This window comes from Pteropus medius, unplaced genomic scaffold (assembly GCF_902729225.1).
Source record: "Pteropus medius unplaced genomic scaffold, Ma_sr-lr_union100, whole genome shotgun sequence".
NCBI classification, from domain to species: Eukaryota; Metazoa; Chordata; class Mammalia; order Chiroptera; family Pteropodidae; genus Pteropus; species Pteropus medius.
Genome location: NW_024354502.1, coordinates 14,990,018 through 15,014,061, shown reverse-complemented (window position 1 = coordinate 15,014,061; position 24,044 = coordinate 14,990,018). Strand labels below are relative to the sequence as shown.

The window sequence follows — 24,044 nt, the reverse complement described above, 5'->3', positions numbered from 1 at the left end:
GATTTTTGTCATACTTAATTAGTGAATATGTTGTTTTAGAACTCAATTTCTAGTTAACTCCTTTTTATTTGTGATAAATACGTAGCAAAAATAGCTGACAGAAGCAAATGCTGGTAAATTATTTTGACTTTATAGTGTCAGATTGGATTTTGCTCTGTATTTTAGTAGGCTGTTGTTTTATGTACTATAATGTTACTCTGGTAAATCATGCTGAAATGTCATTCTCCAGAATGCAGCATTATCTCTTTGTAAAAATATTTGTTCTGCCATAGGACATAATTGAGATTTTTTTAACCTATAAAATGCTTTAAGGTTCATATAATGCTCAAATTTAACCTTTATGAAATTTATATTTATTGATCCTTTAATCGTAAATTACATAAAAGGGTATTTGCAGATTATAGAGAATAGGAATTAAAGGAGTTCCAGTGCTGAGTTATTTTTACTTTAGAAGAAAAATTTTTACAATTCTCATATCTCATTACCTTTTTAGTAATAATTAGAATTTCTCTTTTTCTTTGCATACCAAACAACCATTATGCTACCTTCAACAGTATTTTGCATGTTTCAATAGAGTAGAAAGAACTTTGAAGTTAAACACCTTATTTAGACATAAATAAATTTTTTAAATAGGCAGTTGTTCATTCAGGGCAAATATTTAAGTATTGGTTTGTAATTTATACACATAAATTAGATATATATATAGATTATATGCATAATCTTATTTATACCAATGTTATTTAGAAACTCCTGTACACTTGTCATTGCTGGATTTAGGCAAATGGAGATCATGGAGATCTAATCTTATTCTTTCATATCATGGTCCTTTTCATTTGTTCTGCTGTGCATAATGAGCAGATATTGAAATAACTCTTCCCCTATGAAGATAATTCTTCTCAGCTAGTCTTTGTTATCACAAGGTGTACTCTTTTCGCCTATGAATTTAGTAAGTGCATTTTCAACGTAATCAGCTATTTCAAATTTGTTTGCTACAAAGAAAATAGTGCCCAAATACTATTCTACTATGATTCTTCTCTCTAACTTCCTCCCATCAGTCACTAAAGTAGTGTTTTCTTTAGCAATTAAATTTGTATAATAAGTAATTTAGTGCCTCTTATAACTATCAGCTTTAGTTTCACTTTGTTTTTGCTAATTTTGATACCTTCTTGCCAAGAATTTTTAAATTATTGCATATTAAATGTACTGACAATCCCATTGTGGCAGACAGTTGGCTGCCCAACCAAATTACCCCCACTTCTTCCTTATAAGCAGTATCCTATATTGTTCAGATAGGAGCAGAGATCCCTGTTCCTCAAAGAGATTGGGACCTTACCTCAACCCTAGGGGCTGCATCACGGTTGATTTAAAACAAATGGTTTCATTCCTTCTAACTCTGTTATTCCAAGCAGAACTTTTTGCAGTGAAGGAAATATTCTGTATTTTTGCTATTTAGTATGGTAGCCTTTAGTGTGGCTATCGAGCTCTTCAAATGTGCAATGCAAGTGAGAAATTGAATTTTTAATTTAACTTTCTTTAAATTTAAATAGCTGAATGTGACTCATGGCCACCATATGAGAGAGCACAGATATCTAAAATGTGGGCAAATGATCTATTTAAGGTTAGAAGAATATTGGGAACGGTCTTTCTTTCAAATTAAAAAGTTAAAACTTCGTGAGGTGAAACTTCTTCTTTCTCCTCCCTCTGGCCACGAATGCCAGCAACATGCCTAGAAATACAACACCTACTTTACAACCTATGAAACAGCAAATATGAGACTGAAAAGCACATTTCAAAGAAGTTTCCTTAGAAAGATGAGGGGGGAGCCTGGGTCCCTTTGGCAGTGTTGAACACCTCAGCCAACATGAGCAATTGCAAACCTCTGTACTTACTACATGAGAAAAATAAACTCTTGATTTCTGTTACTTTAGTCATGTATGTTTCTGACATATCTATCATTCAACATTTTTTTACCATGCAAAATCCTATAGGAATGCTATTTCAGAATGTCATCACTTAAAAATTAAGTAGATAATTATATATAACAAAAGAAGTAATGTCTTGTTGTAAGTCAACACCCAGTATTTAAGCAAACAGAAGTAAGAAAAAGGCATTTTAAAACAAGTTTAATTGTAAAGATAATGTTGACTCAGGAGCAGAGGAGGATGTAGAAAAAATAGAAATGAAAGACCGATGTTTTAGTATGCTGGAAGCATACAATTTTTACTGGCAAATATTTCAAAGACCTTTTTTCCCCTAATGCCACAACCTAATTATTCTAATAATTTCATTTTACTTCATTTTATAGAACTATGGGATTTTAGAAGAGACTGTAGAGCTGATTTAGTTGTACCTAATTTTAACATGAAGAATCAAGTTTCAGAGAACTTAAGCTCTTTGACAAAGCAGGGAATAGGACCAGGATGTCAGGGATTCCTGTTAGCGCTCTTTGTAGTATACCCTGAGGCATGTATCTATTCTGTGATGTATTGTTCTCATTTTAGAGTAACAAAGATAGGGCCACATATATTCAAGGGATATTCCTTGTTAGCAGGATGGGGATTAGACTTCAGATTTTGTGACTTGTAAAACAATTTTTTTAGTGGAATAATTAAGTTAGACTCTTATTTTGAATGAAATTGAATTTAAATTACCCATTTAAAATGTTGCTTCATTTATAGCCAGTGTGAGAACTATTTCAGACTAGAACTAATTCAAACCTCTTTCACTTTGAACCTCTGACGTATCCTATCTCCTTTTTTACTCTTAGTAACCTCTCGTTATGGACTGAATTGTGTCCTCTCTCCCACCAATTCATATTGCAGTCTTAGCCCCTGGTACCTGAGAATGTGACTTTATTTGGAAAGAAAGTCTTTAAAGAGGTAATTAAGGTAAAGTTAAGCCATATGGGTGGGCCCTAATCCAATATAATTGATACTTTTATAAGAGAGACTAGGACACAGACACTCAGAGGAAAGACCAAGTAAAGACAAAGAGAAGATGGCCATCTACAAACCAAGGAGCGATTCCTCAAAAGAAACCAACTCTGCTGATACCTTGATCTTGGACTTCTGGTCTCTAGAACTGTGATGAAATAAATTTGTTGTTTAAGATGCCCAGTCCTCTGTGTACTTATTAAGGCAGCCCTAGCAAACTAATATAGCTCTCTATTTCATAGAGAAAAAGAATTTACCAGATAAAAACATACCTGGTATCAGATACTCTTGTAGCCAACTTTACCTCTTTTCCTCTTATAGTAGAAGTAGCTATCCTCTTCTCTGAGGTATTTTCCACCACCACTGTCCCCCTCATTTTTTATACTTTAGTATCTTGAAATTACCATACTCCCTCCTACCATTGGACCTCCTGCTTTCTCAAAAACTACTCCATTTCTTCATGCTTATCCTTAGACTGTTTCCTTTCTTCATTATCTGTTCTTTCTTGTATTTCAACTGGATTCTTCTTATTAACACTAAAATATGCTCAGTTCACTACAACTTTTTAAATTATGTTCCCTTATTTCCTTAACCCCCCCTCTAGCTACCACCCCATTTCTTTCATTTTTTTTTTTTTTCTTACAGCCAGATTTCTTCAATAGTCTAAACTCATATCTTTCTTCTCTTTCCATTCTTTAAATTGGCTCCAGTCTGGCATCTGCCTCCTCGCCATTATTCATTTGAAATAGTTTAGTTTCACGTCACAAATCTAATGGACATTTTCAGTCTTTTAATTTTCCATCTGTTTTAGCCTTAAATATCTCAGATCTGTCAATTTTCCTTCATTTCCGTTGCTGCCGCCACCCTAGTTCAAGCTACCATCACCTGACTTCTGCACTGTAACAGTAGCCAGATAGCTAGATTTTCTGCATCTTCACTTCCTCCCAGTGCATTCTCCACTGCAGTTAGAAAGTTACTAACATCACAAATGATGCCATTTTATCCTCTCCTTCATTAAAACTTTTCAGTTGTTTCCCATTCGTTGCTCTAAACATGGCCTTCAATGTTCTATATAGTATTAGAACCAGGAAAGAGGATTCAACTATCTCCCTTTACTTTCCCACTCTTATTTCTGAATTTAGCCACGCTTAAGTTTTGCTTCCTTCTTGCACAAACTTGGTACTCATTGTTCCCTCTGTATGGAACAAAGCCTTCCTTGACTCATCTTCCAGAGGTTAGGCCCTTCTTTTTTTCTCCCACTGGTATTTTTTAAATAATATTTTAAAATACTTTTGAGACTCACAAGAAGTTGCAAGAACAGTACAGAGTTCCCGTGTACTAGCTTCTTTCTGTTATTTTAGGTCACTACAGTATTGTCAGACCAGGAAATTGATGTTGCAACAATACTATTAACTCAGGTACAGACCTTAGTTGGATTTCACAATTTTTATGTGTTCTTTTTTTTGTTTATGAAATATTACATGCATGGGTTCATGTTACCATCACCCCAGTCAGGGTATAGAACTGCACAAACTCCCTCTTCCTACTCCTTAAGAGCTACACTCTCCTCTAACACTAATATCTGGCATCCACTGATCTTTTCTCCATCAGTATTATTTCGTCACCTTAAGAATGTTATATAAATGGAATCATACAATATATAACTCTTTCAGACTGGCTTCTTTTATTCAGAAATATTTCCTTTTAGACTCATCAGTGTTGTTCCATGTGTCAATAGTGTGTTCCTTTTTATTGCTAAGTAGTAGTCCATCGTTTGGATGTGCCACAGTGTGGTAATCCATTCACTGTGGAAAAACATTTTGAGGTTTTTCACAATCCAGTGGGGTTTATTTCAGATAGGCGAGTCTTCTTCAATATTTTAAAACTGGTCAATGCAATCTATTAAGAAGAAAATAAAAACTTCATGATCATATCTACTGATAATAAAAAAGCATTTAGAAAAATTAAATACCCATTTACGATTTTAAAAAACTAATTCAGTAGCAGAAGGAATCTTCCTAAACCTGACCAAAAACATCAGCAATAACAGTTATCATTATACTCGATGAGAGACTAAACGCATTCCTCCTGAGATTGGGAGCAAGGCAGGGATGTGCACTCTCAACCACTTCTGTGTGACATAGTGCTTAATCTATTGGTGCAGTAAGGAAGGAATAAAAGACATGCAGATTGGAAAGGCGAAAGTAACTTTACAGATAACCTAATGGTCTACATAGAAAATCTCAGGAAATCTCCAAGAATATCCTTAACTAATGAGTTTAGCAAGATCATAGAATACAAAGGCAACAAAAATCAATTGTATTTCTACATGTTAGCAATAAACAATATCATTTACAAACACTCAAAAATATTAAGTATAAAATTTTAAAACCATGTACAGGATATATTTGCTGAAAACTACAAATGCTAATGAAAGAAAGACCTAGAAAATGGAGAGATACCATGTTTATGGATTGGAAGATAATAAAAAATGTCAGTAGTCCCCCAAATGAACTATCTGGAGGTTTAATACAGTTTCTATCAAGATCCCAGATGGATACTTTGTAGATAGACAAACTTTGTAAAATTTATATGAAAAGATAAACTGGAATAGCCTAAACAGCTTTGAAAATAATTTTGAAGGAATCATCAAACTACCAGATAGTAAGAATTATGTAGTTAAGTAATCACAACAATGTGATATTGCTACTACTCGTGTGGTTTTGTCAGCATATAGACATAGAGTAGTGGAACACAAGAGAGTCCAGAACAGATCCACACCAGTATGACAAGCTAATTTTTGAGGAAGGTGCTTAAGCAATTCAATGGAGGAATCGTGCTGGGACAGTTGACTCTTCAGAAAATGACATTGGAACAATTGGACATAGCAAAACCCTCAACCTAGACTTCCCACCTTATAAAAAAATTAAAATGGGTCATGGATCTAAATATAACATAAGAAAATGAAAGTTATAGGAAAATCAGGAAGAAATCTCTGACATAGAGTAGGCCAAAATTCTTCAAGTGACAACAAAGGTATAATCATTTATATAAAAAATGAACAAATTGAACTTTGTCACAAAAAACTTATTCTGAGAAAGACCCTGTTAAAGAAGATGGAAAGATAAGCCGGAGAAGACCATATTAAAGAAGACAAGCCACAAAGTATTTGCAAACATATTCAATAAAGGTATTGTGTCCAGAAAATAGAACTTGCAAAATTCAATCAATAGTAAGAAAACACTTTAATTAGAAAATGAGCAAAAGACAAATTTCGAGAGGCTGGAAGGTTGGCAAATATGCACATGAAAAGATGTTCAACATCATTAACTACAGAGAAGTACAAATTAAGCTATAATGACATACCATTCAACATTTATTAGACTGGCTAAAATAAAACATACCGATAAATCCTATGTGCTGATGATTATAAGGAACAATTTGGAAATGTCAAGTGTTTAGCTCCTCTGGAGAACAGTATGTTGTATACTTTTATATTATCAGATATGTTTCATTTGGAGCATTTATCATTTTAATTATATTTTCAGGTGATGATCTTCCCTAGTAGGTGAGACCATGTCTGTTTTTGTCCATTACGTCATTCCAGCTTCTAGTACCAATGCCTGTGCATGGTACGTATTTGAGTGAATTAAAAATACGATGCATATTATGGTATAAATATCTAAGAAGCCTTCTAGAAGTAGTTTAGCTTAACTTCTTCATTTAGTTTCCTGGTTAAAAAAAATTGTAATCAGAAAGTCACTTCAAAAATATAATCTACATATCATGAACAATATGATCAAGGCAGCCAATGAGATCACATATGTACCACATAAATCGCACAAAAAAATCAACATCTAGCAATTTAACTACTCTAAGATATATAAACTGGAGCCATTCTCAATAGCTGCAGAATTTTCCCTAACTCTAAGGATATGGTGAATGGCCAAGAGTAATTAATTGGCTATTGAGAGTTCTAGTTTAAAGTTCTCAGAGTGTGGTCATTACTGAACTTATTAGAAATGCAAATTATTGAGCCTCACCCCAATCTACTAAATGACTCAAACAATTTATCTTTTAACAAGCCCACCAGGTATTCCTGAGGCCCACTAAAATTTGTGAACCATTAGTCTAGACTAGCTAGACTCAGTTAATTGAAGGCTGATAGGAAGACTCAAGTGATTCCGTGGATTTTAGTCTTATTCTCTTTGTTTTTTATTTTGTTTGTATATGGCATTCTTTGTATTATCCCCTTTTATTCTGCTTTATTTTTCCCGTTTTACCATTTTGTTTTCTTCCGCAGCCCTGTTTTTCCTGGATGCTATAATAAAGAACTGAGGTATATATGTTTTGTATATTGGATGAAATATTTTTCTCCTTGTAATTTTAAAATTAATGTATATGTAGAATTATTGCTATTTTTTCTCAGAAGTCAAGCTGAATTTATTTGATTTATATTAGCTGACCTTGATAGCTTTTAAAATTTATTTTTTTTAAAAGAAGGGGGATGGGAGTGGGTCAGTAGTCTTTTAAAAAAAGGTCTATCTACACACGTATCCACAGATGTTCATATATACATCTCTCCTCCTCCCTCCGTGTATATGTATATTTGTATTTTTTTTTGCAACCAAATATAAGAACCACAATGGGGTATAGAAGGTATGAGCTTTGTGATATAGCAGAAAAAAAGAACAATATCAAATCCTCTATACTCATTGTTTCTTAATATAGAAACCTGATAATTTGATTTTGATGACCAAAAAGTTAAATTAGAAGCATATTTGAACAAACCATGTCAGCCACAAATGAGTGAATTCCAATAGGGTCAATTGCATCTCTACTATTTAATATAAGAAAACTTAAGCACTATAGAAAGTTAGAACTTATTTTCAAGTCTTTAGATCCTGGAAAAATTCCTCTACCTCAACAAACTGCTGCCACTAAAACAAACTTGGAGATAGTAATTTGGCAAATAAGTCACTAAAAGGGAAACATCTACTTGCAGATATCCAAGTAATAATTAAACTTTCTAAGCAGAGAATAGATAATGACTTTGAAGTAATCTGAGCTTATGCCTAACTAACTCGAGAGATATACTATTGATAATTTTGTGAATTCAATTCCTTTTTTAAGCAAGTTAAATATTACATAAAAACATGGATGACAGTTATGTGACAATGTGGTTTTATCAGATGGATGACCAAAAAAGTTGAGGTTTATCAAAAAGCATATTCTTTAATAACTCTAGGTGGCAATGCATAACATAATATCGCATCAATTTAAAGTCAATTTGAAGGTCTCCAGAGTGGTAACTATAGCCAGTGGTTTTAAGAGCTGGATTCAAACAACAGCTGATTTGGGATCCAATTTCACTTACTGGTCTACATGTCTTACTTAGTATGTCTGAGAGAACCAGAGACAACACAGCCTCATTGGTTGATAATTCCCCAATCTCCCCACTAGGTCTGAGTTTAAAAAAAACAAAAAGACTGGGATAAATATGGTTAGAGTTCTCGTGAGGGCAATCAAAGTTGGGTGGTTCCAGATAAAAAACGACTGAAGAAAAACTATAAAAATTGTCTTGCTAAAAAGAACTTTGAATAGCATGATCTATCTCTGATTTAAGGAAACTAATAGCAGTCAGGAAATGGACATGGTACCAAACAAGTGGTTGTATCACAAGTAGAACCAAAGAGAGCGCTGATGTTTGCACAAATACAGTCTTAAAAATATTAGCATAAGAGGGAGTTTTAAAAAACAAGCTAAAGATGTAAAAGTAGTTGAATACAAGATTGAGTCTTTTCATTTTGGGGGGATACTGCTAAATATTTTATTTTTCTGCATGACATTTCTTTAAATAATGTTTTCCTCACAAATATTTACTTGTCGAGAGAGAATCATAATAGAGTATTTTATTATTAATAATATGCTAATTTAGCTTAACTTTGAGTTTGAACTTAATTTTCTACTAACAGATCTCACATGTCAGTGGATTAGGTTTTGAATTCATATTTTAACAGTGATTGATTAGAAACAACAAAACTTGATTTTCAGTTATATTTTTTTCCTTCTACAGGCTTGTAGAAGTACGCCACCTAGAGTTTTATAATTTTTAAAGTATAAAAACTGTTCAGCTGATTTGATGTTATTTTAAGCTACAAAAAGTCATATTTTAATCAGAATCAAGCTAAATATTATAGTAATTGTATAATTTTTATATGCTTTGTTTTTACATGCTACTTTCTCAATCTTGCTGTAGAATATTTTTAATAATTCCAGAATTAGCAATTTACCTAATATGCCCTCTTGAGATGGATATCAGATCAAACTCAAGAATTATTATTTTTAAAACAATATAATGACACGAGGATCTATAATATGTTATTAAAAACTAAAATGATTATAGAAATATTTGAAATATAAATGAGTTTTGTATGTATACATAAATACACACACAGTGAACATTAATTTTGGTGTGTTCCACGAATTTTTTAAGTATGATTGTAGCATAGCCATTGAGGAAGCTTTGATGTTAGAGATCTGAACATACAAGTAAGTAAAGTTTTTCAAATGCTAATAAAATGTGGATGAAAAGAAATTTTTATTCGGCATCTGTGGTTTTTCACTTGGACATGAAACATGCTTTTTGCCTTGGGGGAAAACCCCCCAAAAGAACAGGTTTTAAAATTTATCCATAGACCTATATGTCTTTATTGACTGTATAAGACATTGAGACCTACAGGCTTCTTCACCTAGGTAGTGTTAAAAAGCACCGACATTTTCTTTTTATCCTCTTTCTTATTGACATATAATTGACATATTGTGTAAGTTTAAGGTGTACAATGTGATTTGATACATATATATATTGCAAAATGTTTACCACAATAAGCTTAATACATCTTTCACCTCACATAATTACCATTTTGTCGTTATGATGAAAACAATTAATATTCATTCTCATAGCAACTTACAAGTGTGTAATACAGTGGTGTTAACTGTAGTCACCATGCTGTGCATTACATCCCTGGAACTTATTTGGCTTATAATTGGACATTTCTGCCCTTTGACCAACATTTTGCCACTTTTTCCAACTCCCAGCCCCTGGTAACCATCAATCTACTCTCTGTTTTTGAGTTTGACATTTTTAGTTTCCATATATAAGTGAGATCATACAGTATTTTTCTGTGTCTGATTTATTTCACTTAGTATAATGCCCTCAAGATCCATCCAGGTTGCCATAAATGGCAGGATTTCCTTCATTTTTATGGCCAAATTATATTTTATTGCATATGTACACACCACATTTTCTTTACCATTTATCTGTTGATGGACAATTAGGTTGTTTCCATGTCCTGGCTATTATGAATAATGCTGCAATGAACATGGGAGTGCAGATATCTTTTCAAGATAGTAATTTCTTTTCTTTTGAATATATGCTCAGAAGTAGGATTGCTGGATCATATGGTAGTTTTATTAATTTTTAAATAATTTTTAATCTCCATACTGTTTTCCATAGTGGCTATACCAATTTATGTTCCTACCAACAATGCACCAGATTCCTGTTTCTCCACAGCCTCTCCAGCATTTGTCTTTTTGATGGCAGTCACTCTAATGTGTGAGTAGTATCTCATGGTGATTTTGATTTGCATTTCCCTAATGATTGGTTGTTAAGCACCTTTTTTGTACTTGGTGGCCATTTCTATGTCTTTTTAAAAAATATTTTTTATTTTTCAATTGTAGTTGGCATACAATATTATATTAGTTTCAGATAGACAACATAGTAATTAGACATTTACATAACTTATGAAGTGATCACCCTGATAAATCTAGTATCCATCTGACATCGTACATAGTTATTACAATATTACTGACTATATTCCTTATGGTATACTTTACATCTCCATGACTATTTGGTAGCTCCCAATTTGTACTTCTTAATCCCTTCCCCTTCTTCATTCACAGCCCCAACTACCCTCCCATCTGGTAATCCTAAAAATGTTCTATCTTTGAGTGTGTTTCTGTTTTATTTCGTTATTTTGTTCTTTAGATTCCACATCTGAGTGAAATCATATGGGATTTGTCGTTATCTGACTTACTCCACCCAGTATAATACCCTCTAGATTCTTCCAGGTTGTTGCAGATGGCAAGATTTCATTCTTTAATTAATTTACTTATTTATTTATTTTTATGGTTGAGTAATATTCTGTTGTATATGTGTACCACCTCTTTATCCATTTGTCTACTGATGAGCACCCAGATTGCCTTCATATCTGGCTATTGTAAATAATACTGCAGTGAACATATGGATGCACATGTCCATATGTTCAAATATCAAAGTAGTATTTTGGGTTTCTTCAAATAAATACCCAGAAGTGGAATTACTGGGTCCTCCTTTGTCTCATCTTTAACCTTTGTCATTCTCTTAAAATAACATCATTATAATAACATTCTCTTAACATTCCCTTAAAATAGCATCAAACCAGCTGAACAGTTTTTATACTTTAAAAATTATAATTCTCACTTTTTTCTTTAACCTTTGGCATTTTAATTATGATGTGTCTTCGTATGGGTCTCTTTGGATTCATCCTGTTTGAGACTCTCTGCACTTCCTGGACTTGTATGTCTATTTCCTTCACCAGGTTAGGGAAGTTTTCTGTATTATTTCTTCAAATAGTTTTCAATTTCTTGCTCTCTCCTCCTTCTGGTACCTCTATAATGCAAATGTTGGTAGCTTGATATTGTTCCAGAGGCCCCTTAAACTAGCCTCATTTTTTCTTTTCTTTTTTTTTGTTTTTTGGATTCCTTTTTCTTGTTGATGTTCTGACCAGGCATTTTCTGCTGCTACCTTATCTTCTAAATTGCTGATTTGATCCTCTGCTTCATTTAGTCTACTGTTGATTCCTTCTAACGTATTCTTTATTTCAGTTATTGTATTCTTCATTTCTGAATTTTTTTTATGTTTTTAATCTCCATTTTTATATTATCTATCTCTTTGTTAAAGTTCTCACTGAATTCATCTACTCATCCCCTAAGTTCATTGAGTATCCTTATAAGCAGTGTTTTAAACTCTGTATCTGGTAGGTTGATTATCTCCATTTTGTTTAGTTATTTTTCTGGAGCTTTATTCTGTTCTTTCATGTGGGACATGTTTCCTTGCCTCTCCATTTGCCTGCCTTCCTGTGTTTGCTTCTATGTATTAGGCAGGGCTCCTAAGTCTCAGTCTTAGTAGAGTGGCTTTATGTAGTAGGTGTCCTGTGGGGCCCAGTGGCACAGTCTTCCTTGGTCACCTAAGCAAGTTTCTTCAGTTGTGTCACTTGCATGGATTGTGTACCCTCTTGTTGTAGTTCAGCCTTGGTTGCTGTTTGCATGTTGATGGAACGGATTGACCCTTGGGCTGATAGGTTGTGAGGATTGGCTGGTGAAGGGCTGACTTTATGGAGCAGGATCCACTTTAGCAGGGTTCTCTGGTGCTGGGGAGCCTAGTGTGGAGCTGGGACCCCTCACTCCCCTGGGGGGCCCGCCGCAGCCAAGATAACCCTCCCGATTCTTGACTGCCACACGCGGTTGTGGGACTGGCTTATTTCATGTCTCTGCCCCTTCTACTAGTCTTGTGGTGACCTCTTATGTCTGTCCCCAGTTGTAAGACTTCTGTTCAGCCAGACCTCAGGGAATTCCTGATGATGGTTTTTCTGTAGTTTTGTTGAAATTTTGATGTGTTTTTGAGATGAGGCGAGCACAGTGTTTACCTTCTATGCTATCTTGACTGGAAAGACTTTTTCCCTATGATTTTTTCTAGGAGTTTTACATTTTTAGGTCTTATATTTAAGGCCTTAAACCATTTTAAATTAATTTTTGTGAGGGGTGTAAGACAGAGGTCCAGTTTCATTTTTTGGCATATGACTATTCAGTTTTCCCATCATCATTTATTGAAGAGACTACCTTTTCCCCATTGAGTGTTCTTGGTTTCCTGTCAAATAACAGTCAACCATATAGATGTGGATTTATTTCTGGGATCTCTATTCTAACCTATTGGCCTATGTATCTGTTTTTATGTCAGTAGCAAACTGTTTTGATTACTATAGCTTTATAATATAGTTTGAAATTAGGAAGTATGATGCTTCCAGTTTTGTTCTTTCTCAAGATTGCTTTGGCTAATCAAGGTCTTTTGTGTTCTATATGAATTTTAGAATATTTTGTTTGTTTCTGTGAAAGTTTCCATTGGAATTTTGACAGGGATTACATTGAATCTATAGATGGTTTCCGTAGTATGAACATTTTAACAATATTAAATCTTGTGATCCGTGAACATGGGACATCTCATTTATTTGTACCTTCATTTTTTTTTTTTTTTTTAATCAAGGTCTTATAATTTTTGGTGTGTAGATCTTTAACTTTCTTGGTTAAATTCATTCCTAAGTATTTTATTGCTTTTGATGCTATTGTAAATGAGATTGTTTTCTTTATACTTTTTCAGATAGTTCATTGTTACTGTATATAAATGAAACTGATTTTTGTATGTTGATTATGTACCCTGAAACTTTACTGAATTTCTTTACTAGTCCAAACGTTTTTTTGGTGGCCTTTAGGGTTTTCTCTGTACAAGACTATGTTATCAGCAAACAAAGACAATTTTACCTCTTCCTTTCTGATTTGGATACCTTTTATTTTTTTTTTCTTGCCTAATTGTTCTGACTAGGACTTTAGTACTAATTTAAATAAGAGGGGTGAGTGTGGACACCTATGCCTTCTTCCTAATCTTAGAGGGAAATTTTGAAATATGTGTTCTTGAAGTATGCCTCTTGTAGACATCATATAGCTGGGTCTTTTTTTTATTCATTCAGTCATTTATTCATTCATTCATGCCATTTGATTGGAGAATTTAATCCATTTATATTTAAAGAAATTCTTGATAAATAAAGACTTACTATTACCATTTTTTAAATTGTTTTCTGGCTCTTTTATAGTTCTTATGTTCCTTGCATCCTCTTTCAGCATCTTCCTTTGTGAATTGATAATTTTCTGTAGTGATATATTTAGATTCTCTTCTTTTTTCTGTTGTGTGTATCTAATAAAAGTTTTTGTTGTGTGCTTATCCTGAGGCTGACATAAAACATCTTATAGATGTAACAGTCTATTTTAAGGTGATAACAACTAAATTTTGTTTGCATACGAAAGCTATCCTTGTACTCTTTACTCCCACATTTTGTTTTTGATGTCACAGTTTACATCTTTTTATATTGTGTATCCATTAATAAGTTATTCTAACTGTATTTAATACTGTTTTCCTTTAGCTTTTATTGTAGAGTTAAGTAGTAAATACACCATCATATTACAGTGTTAAAGTTTTCTGAATCTGACTATACACTTAACCATTTCCAGTGTGTTATATACTTTCATATGTTTTTAATTCATGTTACTAATAGTGTCCTTTTGTTTCAGCTTGAAGAACTCCTTTTAGCATTTCTAATAAGGCCAGACAAGTGGTGATAAACTCTTTCTGGTTTTGTTTGTTGGAAAAGTTTCTGAAGGACAACTTTTCCAGGTAAAGTATTTTTATTGGCTTTTTTTTTTTTCTTTTTTACAACTCTGAATATATCATCCCACTTTCTCCTGGTCTTCATGGTTGCTGCTGATAAATCCACTCATAGCCTTATGGGATTCTCTTCTCTGAGAGAAATTTTTTTTCCTTTTGCTGCTGTTAAAAATTCCCTCTTCATCTTTGATTTGAGAGTTTTATTATAATGTATCTTGCAGAACATTGTTTTAGAAATTTTAGAGTGACCTGTTCACTTCATGAATTTGGATATCCAGATCTGTCTCTCTGTTTGTGAAGTTCTCAGACGTTATTTCTTATTTAAGCTTTCTACCCCTTTCTTTCTTTCTTTTTTCTCTTTCTGGGACTTCCATGATATGTAATTTGCTTCTCTTAATGATGTCCCACAAGTCCCATAGGCTTTCTTAATTTTTTTTCATTCTTTTTTCTTTTTGCTCCTCTGACTTGATAATTTCAAATGATCTGTGTTTGAGTTCACCATTTCTTTTTTCCGCTTGGTGAGTGAGGTCTGCTATTGAAGCTCTTCTTCATTCATTGCATTCTTCAGTTCCAAAATTTCTTTTTGGTTCTTTTTCTGTCTCTTTGTTGAATTTCTCATTTTGTGCTTGTATTGTTTTGCTGATTTCATTAATTACTTATTTGTTCTCTTGTAGCTCTCCAAGCATCTTGAGAACAATTATTTTGAATTCTTTATTAAGCAATTTCTGGATCTCCATTTCTTTGGCATCACATACTGGAAATTTACTGTGTTCCTTTGGTGATGTCATGTTTCCCTGATTTTTTTCTGACCCAGTAGCTTTGCATAGATATCTACACATTTGAAGAAACAATCACCTCTTCTAAAGTTTATGGACTGACTTTAGTAAGGAAAGACCTTTACCTGTGTTGGGGAACACACTGGAACGTGTTGTAACCCATGTCTAGTTGTTCAGGGCACTAACTGCAGGTGAATATGGCACTTCTGGATCCTGGAGGGTCATAATGCCTCAGTGGCTCAGGCTGGTGGAGTCTCTAACATTTACACCTATGTGATCCTTGGTGAGCACTGTGAAGGATTTGCAGTGGTTGGCTCCTCAGCAGCACTTCCAGTTTTAGTGGCTAGGAACTAGGCCAGGCGGTGGTGGTGGCTGGAGGCAGTGGTGTGCACAGCTCGGCTGTGGGGGCAGCTGCAGGTTCTTATGTAGTGATGAGCTGATTGCAGACACATACCTAGTGGTGGGGGTCAGGGCAGGTAGCAAGAGCTGGGGCCAAGTGTGAGTGCTCTGGCAGCTGCAGGTGCCCTAGCTGTCTATGTGCACTTCTGTGGCTATAGAGTCTTGCCATGGGTGTGCATGGCAGTGAATTTTGGGCTGGGGGCACCCAAGTATACAGATGGAGGAGTTAGTCTCAAGCATGCGCATAGTGGTAGGGTCAGCCATGGGGGTCGAGGCTGGTGTCTTACACTCATGCAGCTGCAGAAGCCAGGGCAGGTCGTTGGTGCAGGTCCCAGGCTCTGGCAGGGCGGGAAATGGAGAGTGGAGAAAGGGACTCAGGCATCTGTCATCTGTGAGCTCAAAAACCTGTGAGGTGAAAACTAGTAAAATCCGCAGGGCTTCTGTTGCAGCTGTGCTGGTTTCCTCAGTGTCAAAAACTGCTGGGTTTCTCTGCATAGAAAGTCACTGGGAACCATGGCCACTCCCGCTGTGTGGTTAACTGCTAGTCCCTGCCCTTCTTCTTTGTTCCTAGATGTATCTATATATCTCAACTTTCTGTATGTCTCAGTTTTGCCTGTCTCTCAATGGGGTGAAAGTGAAGTGGGTCTTCATGCAGTGCCCCGAAAGCCTGGGGAAGCTGATCACTGACCCTGCTCTCCCTTTCCCTGCAAGGGAACCTCTTTCTAGCTGGAGAGTTCCCTTTTGGCACTAAGCAGTGCCAGCCTGGGGGATGGGATGATGCAGGCAAAAAGAAACATGTTCTTTCTTTCCTTTTTGTGCAGTTATTCTCAGGTTTTCCTGTTCCACTGTGTTGCTAAAGTTTATTAAGTGGACTCCTGAGTTTTTCCAGAGCTATTTTTGTGAATAGATAGCTGTCTAATTGTTGATCTTTCTGGAGAGACGGAGGCTGGTGTCTCCTACTCTGCCATCTTGGTGATGTCACTCCTCCTACTGACATTTCATAGTGAGGGGACATTTCATAAAATTCAATGCAAAAAATTTTGGATTTAAAACCAAAGCAATTTGGAGAGATCATGGGTCTCTCATCTCTTCTTTCAAAGATCCTTTTCTTGTTTTTGTATCTGTTAATATGTAATGCTTAGAACTTTTGCTTTGGGGAGTTTAGAATTTAGAGCAATTATGGACAAATGATGTCCTTGTAACATCCCACAAGGGATCAGATTTTCTAATTAAATACTGCTTTGATTTATTAGTGTCCTGTACAAGTGATTTCTACAAACTAGAGGAAAAATTCCTATAGAGTAGGGGTCTTGTATGCTGGCGAGACCTGTCATTCAGTTGCTAAATTTTAACACCCAAAATAGTTTATCAGACTATGAATTTAGTTAGTAAAGTTTGAAAACTGTCAGGTTTTTTTTTAAATTGATTATGGCAAATTTTACTTAAGGCATAGCAGGACCTCTTTGATAGCAGTTATGTATTGCAGAAGTTCAGAACAAAAGATTTATAAAATTTCTCAGCCCTCTAAGAATATGAACCAGACAGAAAAATTACCCATCAAATAATAGTAAAAGTCAATGTTTTAAAGATACTAACATATTTTAGCTACAAGGGAATCATACATTTTATTTATATTATAGCTTCAAGATTTTAAATATGCTGCTCAGAATATCTTCTCGTTGCTATGGGGAGTTCTGTTATTCATCAATGTAGGGTTTCCTACTTGGCAGCATGATGTATTTATGATGGCATCTGTGTTTGCTGGTTGTTGCATTTGCAGTGGAACTTGTATTTCAGCCAGTTGAAGAGGGAGGGGAAAAGAAAGCAAATTAAAGTTGACTTCTTGGCAATGAAGCAGTAGCTTCTTGTTACTTAGACCCATCTATTCCAAGAATACCAAATACAACTGCAGTTGTGTGCCATAGTTACTCTACCTATAACTGAATATTTTTGCATTATAATAAACTAGTATAATAATTTTAAAACCCAACAGTTAAAAACTAAATATTGCCTCGTCAGTTGACATGATGTCTTTTCAGTGGAAATATGAGAAATTAGCTGTAGAATGATGCTTATTTTATTTATTTATTTTGATCAAAGAAAAGTCATCAGTATCATTAATATCATTATGTAAGCTTCCATTTACTTAAAACAAGTGAAAATTTAAATGAACTAATTAAAAAATTCTTGCTTCAAAGTTAAAGTGAGAAACAAAATAGAAATGAAAGTAAACTCATTAATACCTGGGATTTCTTTTTAAAAACAACCTTAGTATATGTTTTAGAATCAGTGCCCATTTAACTCAAGCCAATATTCCAAACTCATCTATATCTACCATGTAAACTTGTGCTAGTTGATGTTCTTAAAAATTATTTTCAGGTATCCTGAGATATACCTTTTTAATATGAATAACATGGAAACATCTTCTTAATATTGATTGTTAATATAAAGCATCAAGAATTAACTCCATAATGTTGACATATTAAATTATGTTCATTGTAATTTATAGATATGTAGATTATGTTCATTGTCATTTATGCACTTCATTTTATTTTTTGAACACTGGCAGATCCTGAGGCAAAGTTTAGTTAAATATCTATTAAATTAACTTAGAACTTTGTATATACCTCAACTACATGTACAATTGTATGTTTGGTTTTTGGAAGCTTATTAAATGGATATACCGGTGGTGCCAGTATGTATAAAACAGAAGGCAATATGAAGACAAAATATAATATTTAGATCTTGCCTTCAAGGGGCTTAAAATTTAGTTTGAAAGACTATGTTTAAGAATAAAAATTCTATTAGTATAAACAGCAAATAACTGTCCAGTAGGTCCATATAAGAGGAATTCTTATTGCCTAGTGACTAATTACGTTAGTGCTGTATAACCTCAGATGAAGATGTCTCTGCCAATTGGAGGGTTCTGTAAAGACTTCAGAGAAAGGGAGAGACTTGATCTTAATACTGAAAGATGGATAATTTTAGACAGACTGTTAGAATTCCAGGTAGGGGTAACAATTTATGCATCAATCTTAGAGAGGAGAAAGCAACTTTCTAGAGGCACAGTGAGTAGACCTTTTTCCCTAGGATGAGTTTTTAGGAAAGTGAGTGTAGTAGTGCCTTCTTATCTGTGATTTCACTTTGCACAGTTTGTTACATGCAGTCAACCAAGGCATGAAAGTATTGAATGGAATATTTCAGAAATAAACAATTCATATGTTTTAAATTGTGTGCCATTCTGAGTAACACGATGAACTCTAATGCCATCCTGCTCTGTCTCACCCGGGATGTGAATCATCTCTTTGATGTGAATCATCCCTTTGTCTAATGTATCCGTGCTGTATCGTTCCTCACCTGTTAGTCACTTAGTAGCCATCTCAATTTTGAGCTTGACTGTCATGGTATTGCAGTGCTTATTCAAGTAGCCCTTATTTTATTTAACAATGGCCCCAAAGTGGAAGAGTAGTGCTGCTGGCAATTCAGATACACTAAAGAAAAGCTTAAAGTGCTTTGTTTAAGTGAAAAAGGTGAGTATACAGTACAATGAGGTATTTTGATGGGGACGGGAGGGAGAGAGAGAGAAAGAGATACCACATTCACTAACTTTTATTAAATATATCATTATAATTCTATTTTATTATCCATTATCATCCATTATTATTTGTTGGTAATCTCTCACTGGGCCTAACTTATAAATTAAACTTTATCATCGATGTGGATGTATAGGAAAAAATAAAGCATATACGAGGTTCAATACTATCCATGGTTTTAGGCATCCAGGAGACCTTGGGATGTATCCCCTGTGGATGGTGGGAGGCTACTATATAGAGAAAGATTGGTGGGAAGTATTAATATATTAGAATTTTTTCAAGTGCTTTACAATTTATAAGGGATTTCTATGTAATTCTCATTTAATCTTAAATATCTGTGGTACATTATCTTTATTACTCCTATTTAAAACAAATATAGAACTAAAGCAACTGGGAATTATTGTTACAAAATATAAATGAATAAAATATAAATGTAAGCTTTGATGATCTAAAAAGAAAAATACATCAGGAGTGGAGGTCAGATGCAAGGTAGAATATGATAATCTGCTTAATCTTTCATTATAAGAACACAGTTTAAAAGACACAGTAAAACATGTCGTTTCAAAAGTGACAACAAGATTTGTATAATTTTTTTCTTACCTTGGAGAGCTCTTTTACTTGGTAACCATAACTTCTGTGGAGGTTAAACTTTTATCTGAATTTCCGTAATGCCTTCCATATATTTAAAAATATTTTTAAATTTAAAAATAATGATTATTCCATTTTTCTGAAATTATTTATATCTGCCCATCTGAAGTATTCTTTTGCAAACTGCACATATTTGTAATGATGGTCAGTAAACTGGTAATGATTATTTTGGGGTGATGCAATATTGGCAGATTTTTTTTAGTTTCTTCCTAGCATTTTTCAGTGTACTTTCTAAAGTAAATGTGCATCATTCTTTTTTTCTTCTGAAACAATAAGGGCATTATTCTTAAAATTAAAAAATTCCATGCAACTACTGTTCTGAGGAATATGCTTTGGGAACTACTGATGTAGATAATTATTTCCTAACCTTTTTGGATGAATGATCTCTTTCACAGTAACATATAATTTTGCAAACTCAGAAATTTAAAAAATTGTTTTCAATTTTTTAATGGCATGTAAAAAAGTGATTTAGCTAAAAAGTTTTTGTAAATTATTGTATTTTATTCTCAAGTCATGACTTAAAAGAAAAGGTTGCTACTTATTAGTATATCTTCACAAATATGTCATAGATATTAATTAGTGATTTTTATTCTTAGCTAAAATAAAGCCAAATTGGATATAATTATTATTATAGTTTATTTTATTAGCATTACTTCTTGAGGTATAAGAAATACTGATGTGCTTTTAAAGAATTTTGATCAGACAGATTGAATTAATGGATCTGAAGAAGATTATTGGAGGCAAATTGGCACATTTTTCATGTTTGTACTCACTAATATGTATTTCAACATTTTCTTGTGTTATCTTTCTTTAAGCAATAACTGATTATAAATTAGCTAATAAGGGACCAAAAACAGATGATTTAAAACCAAGTGATAATTAATAACCTTTATAACTCGGCACTGCTCACTGAGTTATAAATTGACAGTGCCTATATCTGGAGCACCGTACTCTGATTTCTGATAATCACTGTTCATTCTTATAGCACTTGTGCCCCCAGGCTTCCTAAGCGTTCCATTTTAGATGGATATTTACAAAATGATCCTTATTAACCTTTTAAAAAGTAGATATTGAAACAGATACCACTGTTAACATCATGATCTCTTAGAATACCTTGTAAACCCTTGAGGATTACTATTTGGGAAGCAGCCAAATAGGAACCGATGTAGGCATAGGCTTCCAGTTCTTAAGGAAGAGAGAGAATGAGAGAGGGGAGAGCAGAAAGTGAGGGACTGAATTTAAGGCTTATTAAAATTCTGGGGCTGGAAGAAGAAAAAATGGTAAAGAATAGAGAATTAAGGAAATGTAACAGTTTCAGAGTAATAACCATTGAATGAATGAATGATATTACATACTTTATCTCATTTAATACTCACAATACTAACCTAATTTAAATGAGAATGGTGCAGCTCAGAAAGGTAAATAATTTGCCCACAGTCACCCAAGTAAATGGTGGAGCAATGATGGGTCAAAGCAAGATCTGTAATAAAGCTCATACTTTTTCCTCCTCAGTGTTCCTTCTTGTTAATAGGCAAAGCTGTCAGGAAAGAATGAAAAGAGAATGGCATAATAAAAGTTAAATGAAGAGTTTCAAGAGGAACGTGCCCCGCATTAGATGTTGCAGGAAGATTAAACAAAGTGAGATTTCAGAAAGGATCACTAGACTTGGCAGGGGCCTTGAAGGGCCAATTCTAGCATCCAGAAGAGACAAAGCCATGGTCCATAGAGATAAGGAGACATGTTTGTGTGTTTCACACAAGACATGTGCTTTATGCTGTTAACTTTGTGTCGTGCTCATTTTTGTCCTGTTGTCCTTAAGGCTTAGCATAGCCTTTTAGCTACAGTGGCACCAGACTGAGATCTTACAAGTGCATGACTGATGTTGATTGTAGGTCAAAAAGGTCTTGAAATGATCAGTTTAAGGTCTTGGTAGATAATTGAAGACGCAAAGGGTGATAGCATCTTGAGGGGTGATCTACAGAACTGACGGTTTGAAGATGGTGGTAAATGAAAACTACATGGATGTTAACTGGTGGAAAACAAAGATGGGTGGTATGCAAATCAGCAAGACCTGCCTCTGGAGTCTGAGGAGAAGATTGTGCCCCGCCCCACCTCTTCCTTACTCTGGCTCTTCCTGTTGTAGCTGCTGTGAGTCAGTAATGCCGCCGAGATCCAACATTTTAGATGTAGTGGGATCACAAATTTTGGTCTATCTTAAATTGACAACAGCTTAAATTTTTAAAGAATTTATTATATAAAAATGTACTAATGCTGGTAAAGTGTGTGTTTTTTTTTTCCAATAGATGAAGAAAAAACATTTAGTACAATCCCATGCACATGTATGAATTTAAAATTACATGTACTGGTTATTCATAGAAGAAAATACTTAGCAGAATGCAATTCAATAAATATAAAAAGCAGGCGTAGTAGGAATCTAAAAGGGAAGTAGGAAGTAGCCAGACTTAGCAGACTTAGCCTTTCATGTCACGCTTTGGAGCCTGGACCTTGTCCTGCAGATAGTGGGACTCTACTAAAGTGTTGTCCACATTGATGTAACATTATCTTATTAGCACTGCAGCTGATGTACTCGAAACATACTTGAACTGGTGAAAAAGGAGGTAGGCAGACTGGCTCAGGTGTGAAAAAAATGAAACTGTGGTAGAGATAAAAGGGATAAGAGAAAATGCACGGATTTAAGAAATCTCAAAACTTAAAAGTAAGAATAGGTGAAATGGATGTGGTAGAAGGTAAGGGATAGCAAAGAATCTAGGAAAAGTTGTTTTTCTCAGTCACTTGTGATATAATGTTTGATAGGAAATAAGGTGTAGTACATGTATTTATTACAAGCTTTGAAATTGAATTGGAAAAGTTACTTTAAAAAAGAAATTCTAAATGTATTTATTTTTTTTATTAAAGACTATTTTTTTAGGGAAGTTTTAGGTCCGCAGCGATATTGAGAGGAAGGTACAGAGATTTTCCATATGCCCCCTGTCTCTACACATGCATAGCTGTCACTCATCAGAATGGTACATTTTTTTTACCAAAGATGAACCTATATTGACACTTCATATTCGCCCAAAGTCCATAGTTTACCTTAGGGTTCACTCTGGTGGTGTACTTTCTATGGATTTGGACAAAAGTATAATGGCATATATCCATCATTATATCAGATAGAATATTTTCTGCCCTAAAAATCCTCTGCTCTACCTATTCATCACTCCCTGCCCTGTCCCTCCCCCCTGCAACCACTGATCTTTTGTCTCCATAGTTTTTCCTTTTAAATTTAAGCTACATAGAGTTATAAAGTTTTGTATTTGTCATTCAATTGTATATATATACCATCCATCCTCCAAACTAGAATCATAAATAAGATAAAATTTTAATAAAATTTTAAAATTGCTTATAAGAATAAGTGGTTATTAATATAGTCATATCAAAAATAGATATGGAAAAATATTTCCCTCAAGTGTGATTGAAAATACAGGTAGAAATAAACTCATAGTTACAGAGACTATTTTGAGGGCTACTAGATGGGAAGGAGGTTGGGAGGGTTGGTGAAAAAGGACAAAGGGATTAAGAAATACAAATGAATAGTTGCAGAATAGACATGGAGATGTAGAGTGTAGCATGGGGAAGATGGTTAATAATTAATAAATATGTAAAGGGGAAGGAGGGTACTAGATTTAGTGGGGTGATCGCTTTGTGAAATATGTAGATCTCTGATTACTATGCTGTACAACTGAAACTGATATTATTGTATGACAACTATAATTGAAAAATAAATTCATTAAATTATACAATGTAAATATGAGCAACTAATTATTATATTTCAAAAAAGCTGAAAAAAAAAAACAGTTGTTAAGGTTCTGGCCATTCGATTAAATTCTGGTTGGTGTTTAAAATAGAAAAGAATACTGTGACTAATTTTACTTAGAGAATTTAGAAGGAGTATAGGTGTCAGTTAACATATCCTTTTTTTATCATGTAACACAATTTTTGATTTAGAGACTATCGTTATCATACTATCCTTTTTTCTCTGTAGAATTTCTGTTAAACTCATCTGTTAATTACAGAAAATAAAGAAGCTCATTCCAGATATACAGACTTTTCTGTGTAAAAAATCTAACATTAGGTTTTTATGGTATATGGAAATGCTGTTTCA

At 34.1% G+C, this 24,044-nt stretch overlaps 1 long non-coding RNA gene across 1 annotated transcript; it reads left to right on the top strand.

Annotated features, from left to right (window-relative positions):
- The first annotated feature begins 5,828 nt into the window (after positions 1-5,828).
- On the top strand, positions 5,829-18,103 carry LOC120595649 (uncharacterized). The gene is made up of 4 exons (XR_005650927.1): positions 5,829-6,565; positions 7,237-7,272; positions 10,450-10,548; positions 14,373-18,103. It is a non-coding gene; the product is annotated as an uncharacterized LOC120595649 (long non-coding RNA).
- The last annotated feature ends 5,941 nt before the right edge of the window (positions 18,104-24,044 follow it).